The sequence below is a fragment of the Anopheles stephensi genome, unplaced genomic scaffold (assembly GCF_013141755.1).
Source record: "Anopheles stephensi strain Indian unplaced genomic scaffold, UCI_ANSTEP_V1.0 ucontig217, whole genome shotgun sequence".
NCBI lineage: Eukaryota > Metazoa > Arthropoda > Insecta > Diptera > Culicidae > Anopheles > Anopheles stephensi.
Window position 1 is genome coordinate 7,785 of NW_023405144.1, and position 4,716 is coordinate 12,500.

General features: G+C 55.9%; 1 non-coding gene across 1 annotated transcript in view; it reads left to right on the forward strand.

Moving 5' to 3' along the window:
- The first annotated feature begins 4,609 nt into the window (after positions 1-4,609).
- The window catches only part of LOC118516003, a 158-nt gene continuing 51 nt past the window's right edge, over positions 4,610-4,716 (forward strand). Inside the window, exon 1 of the ribosomal RNA XR_004907590.1 lies at positions 4,610-4,716. This exon is cut by the window's right edge and continues 51 nt beyond it. This is a non-coding gene — a ribosomal RNA (5.8S ribosomal RNA).

Below are 4,716 nucleotides of genomic sequence, written 5' to 3' on the forward strand. Positions count from 1 at the left end.
TCAGCCGAGCTTGTGGAGAAATTATGGCGGAGGTCACCCCGTACGTTGGCCACACCGGTAAACCGACGTATTGGTGGACGCCACAAATCGGTCAACTGCGCGAAGAGTGCCGCCAACTCTGGGAACGACGACAATCGCTCTCGGCTGCTGACGCTGAGGCTCGATCTGCAATGTCGGTGGATTTGCAGGAGGCACGCCATCGCCTGACAGCGGCGATACGCACAAGCAAGCGGGATCGGTACGCAGAATACATCCAGCATCTCGAGGAGGACGAGACAGGCCGGTGGCAGGGGGAGTTGCTGCAACGGCTCGGAGGGAGTCGCGTTGCACCAGAACGCGATCCGGCCAACCTGCAGCACATTGTGGATGTGCTCTTCCCGGAACACTTCCCTGTCAACTGGCCTGACATCGAACCAGACGGTGTACCGATTCGACCCATTACCGAACAGGAGCTGCTCAATATCGTTGCGGGTCTGAATCCGAGGAAGGCGCCAGGTTTGGACGGCGTGCCAAATGCCGCGCTGACTGCTGCTGTGCGGGCATACCCAGCTACGCACGTTCGACTGTTCCAGCGGCTGCTGGACGACGGCCACTTTCCTCGCCAGTGGAAGACGGCCAAGCTGGTTCTCATTCCCAAGCCAGGAAAACCCCCCGGAGAACCGTCATCGGTCAGGCCGGTGATGCTGATCAACACTCCGGGGAAGCTGTTTGAACGAGTTCTGCTGGATCGTCTGAACGACCACATCGAGGTGCCATCAGGACCGCTACTTTCTGAGCAACAGTTCGGGTTCCGATGCGGGCGATCCACACTTCAGGCGGTGGAGTTGGTGATTGATGCTGCCAGATCCGCGATGAGCTTTGGACGGACAAACCAGCGAGACAAGCGCTGTCTGTTGGTTGTAGCGCTAGACGTCCGGAATGCATTCAACTCCGCGGACTGGCTGGCGATCTCACAGGCGCTGCAGGAAAAAGGAGTGCCCTCAAGATTGCGCAGCATCTTGCAGGAGTACTTCTCTGACCGCGTGTTGACGTACGACACGAACACCGGTCCGGTAACACGACAGGTAACGGCAGGAGTTCCGCAGGGGTCCATCTTGGGCCCCACGCTATGGAACATCCTGTACGATGGAGTGTTACGCCTGCAGCTGCCCGACGGAGCATCGGTCATCGGCTTCGCTGATGATCTGGCAGTACTGGCAAGGGGATGCACACCAGAGGAGGCAGCGGGAGTGGCCGAGCAGGCCGTAGCAATGATCTCTGCGTGGATGCAGCAACACCGTTTACAGCTGGCCCCGGAAAAAACCGAGGTGGTGCTCATCTCGAGTTTGCGTCGGGGCCACCCACAGGTGCCCGTAAGGATCGACGGAGTGGAAGTCCGCTCAAAGCAAGCAATACGCTACCTCGGGGTCATACTTCACGACCACCTCTCGTGGAAACCACACGTCGAGAAGGCAACCGCGAAGGCTCTCCGTGTGGTGAAGTTGGCCACCAGCGTGATGCCTAACCACGCTGGACCGAGGGTAGCGAAGCGTCGCTTGCTAGCAGCAGTTGCGGACTCGGTGGTGAAGTACGCGGCACCTATCTGGGCGGAAGCGGTGGAGCTGCAGTGGTGCAGAAGGAGATTGGAGCAGCTACAACGGCCTCTTGCGAGGGGGGTTGCGCGTACCTTTCGCACAGTCAGCTACGGAACAGCGGTAGTGTTGGCTGGGCTGATACCACTGCGCTTGCAAGTGGAGGAAGCTGCCCGGCGTCACAGGCGGCATCAACAGGCACTACAGCAAGGGGTGCTGATCGACCGCGACGTCATACAGAGGCTGGAAAGGTCAGCAACCATGGCGAAGTGGCAGAGCGATTGGAATCAGGAGTGCGGTCATCCGACCGCGAGTAGGTTCAAGCGCTGGGCACATCGCGTATTGCCAGACATCAGCGGTTGGGTAGGTCGGAAGCATGGAGAGATCGGATTCCACCTGAGTCAGATACTCTCCGGACACGGTTTCTTCCGGGAGTTTCTGCACGTCATGGGGTTCATCTCAGCCCCGACTTGCCCGTTCTGCACCGACTCAGCCGTGATCGAGTCAGCAGAACACGTGATGTTCCACTGCCCGAGGTTCGCGGACATAAGGGTGCAGCTCCTGACGAAAGACGACGGCGTAGTAGTAACACCGGAGGAGCTGGCAGGCTGGATGCTGGCAAGCCCAGCTAACTGGCAGCAGGCGGAACAGGCTGCAAAACGAGTTTGCACCTTCCTACAGCAGCGATGGCTGGATGACCAATCGGCCGAGAATGCTGCCATTTCCGGTGCTAACACGGAAGCACTGCGACACGCGGAAGTGAGACGGCGAGCTGACCGTCGAGCCAGCCGCAACGCTTACCAGCGGAGACGTCGTCGGGAGCAGCGGGAGAGGCGCCAGCTGATGGATGATGACGATGGAGGAGACAACAACCAACCAGCAGCAGCCAACAATCAACGCCCGGCTAGACCCGCTCGCAACTTGGCTCCGCCATCAGCTGAAGAAATTCTTCGCCGACGGTTAAGGCGGAACCAGCGTCAGCAGGAGTATCGGCGGCAATTGCGGGCCGGTACAATCCGGCCAGTGCGTTCGGGCCAACTGCGTCGGAGAAGGCAGCCGCCAGCGGAGGAGGAGCTTGAACGCCGACGTGCAAACCGGCGCGAACGAGAACGTCAAAGACGTCATGCCCGCAATGCGGTTGCCGACCGCCATCGCGAAGTGCTGTCGGCCGACGAAGAAGCCGCCATAACGGAGGCCGAGACAGCCACACGCTAGCTTGATGGAGCATACGCCTTTGGTCGCTTGCGTTGGTGGACGAGAGCGAGAGCGTACTCGAGCAGGCGTGTGCTTTAGTATTTACTTACTGTCTTGGTGAAGCGTCTCTTTTAGTATTGGCTTGGTAGCAAAGGCGCGTTAGGTGTTTATATGTCGTGATGAGTAATAAATGTTTTTGTTTGTACAGTCATGTTTGATCAGGAGGAGCACGGGCTCCTAACATTATAGTAGGTCTCAACGTGCAAAAACACCGGCAGCCACACCCGTGCAGGGAATGCTGTCGGTATTGGTGCGGTGTTTGCGTTTATTAATGTTAATGTTTCTTTGTTTACCATTAATAAAACTAAACACACTGTATTTAAAAAAAAAAAAAAAAAAAAAAAAGAAGTGGAGCTTGCGGCTTAATTTGACTCAACACGGGAAAACTTACCAGGTCCGAACTTATCGAGGTAAGACAGATTAAGAGCTCTTTCTCAAATTTAAGGGTAGTGGTGCATGGCCGTTCTTAGTTCGTGGAATGATTTGTCTGGTTAATTCCGATAACGAACGCGACTCAAACAAGCTAACTAGAACGCTGTCAGCAGTGTGCCTCCGGGCGCACCTGACGTTACGGGGCGGCGGCGCCTTCGCGGGCGGTCGTCGCACTAGTTTGCCCTGCTTAGCGGGACAACTTGTGTTTAGCAAGGTGAGAGTGAGCGATAACAGGTCCGTGATGCCCTTAGATGTTCTGGGCTGCACGCGTGCTACAATGTGGGCAGCAGCGTGTTCTCGCCAATAGGCGCCCCCATTCCGAGAGGAACGGGAAATCACCCAAATGCTCATTTAGTTGGGATTGGGGACTGCAACGGTCCCCATGAACCTGGAATTTCTAGTAAGTGCTAGTCATTAGCTAGCGCTGATTACGTCCCTGCCCTTTGTACACACCGCCCGTCGCTACTACCGATGGATTATTTAGTGAGGTCTCTGGAGGCATACCTTCCGCGGTTCCTTCGTGAGCTGCAGTTGGCACGGCCGAAGTTGACCGAACTTGATGATTTAGAGGAAGTAAAAGTCGTAACAAGGTTTCCGTAGGTGAACCTGCGGAAGGATCATTACCGATCAAACAAGTCCGGGAGTGAGGTTGCCAAACGCATCGTCGGCATCACATGCTGACGCGCACGCTACAACCACAAGATGGTGTAGCACACTTGGTAGAGTTGAGCGAAAGCAACTCTTTCAAAGGGATACACATACCACTGCCTCGGCGCAGGTCAGTAAAGACGCACACTTTGGTAGTACCGGGTACCTTATACACTGACTGATTGTCGTGTCACAACGGGGTGATCGACAGTCGCACTTTGGCGTGCTCGGCTCCGCAACCGTCGGGGCCGTGGGCGCCTGCAGTGTGGTACTAGGGAACCAGAGTTGTGTGTTGGTTTGTGTATAATGGACATATCATTACCCATCAAACAAGTCCGAGAGTGAGGTTGCCAAACGCATCGTCGGCACAATATGCTGACGCGCACGCTACAACCACAAGATGGTGTAGCACACTTGGTAGAGTTGAGCGAAAGCAACTCTTTCAAAGGGATACACATACCACTGCCTCGGCGAAGGTCAGTAAAGACGCACACTTTGGTAGTACCGGGTACCTTATACACTGACTGATTGTCGTGTCACAAAGGGGTGATCGACAGTCGCACTTTGGCGTGCTCGGCTCCGCATCCGTCGGGGCCGTGGGCGCCTGCAGTGTGGTACTAGGGAACCAGAGTTGTGTGTTGGTATGTGTATAATGGATGGATGGACTTCGGTTCCATTCATCAACTAGTTCGGTGTGTACGTTAAACCCTAGGCAGGGGATCACTCGGCTCATGGATCGATGAAGACCGCAGCTAAATGCGCGTCAGAATGTGAACTGCAGGACACATGAACATCGACACGTTGAACGCAT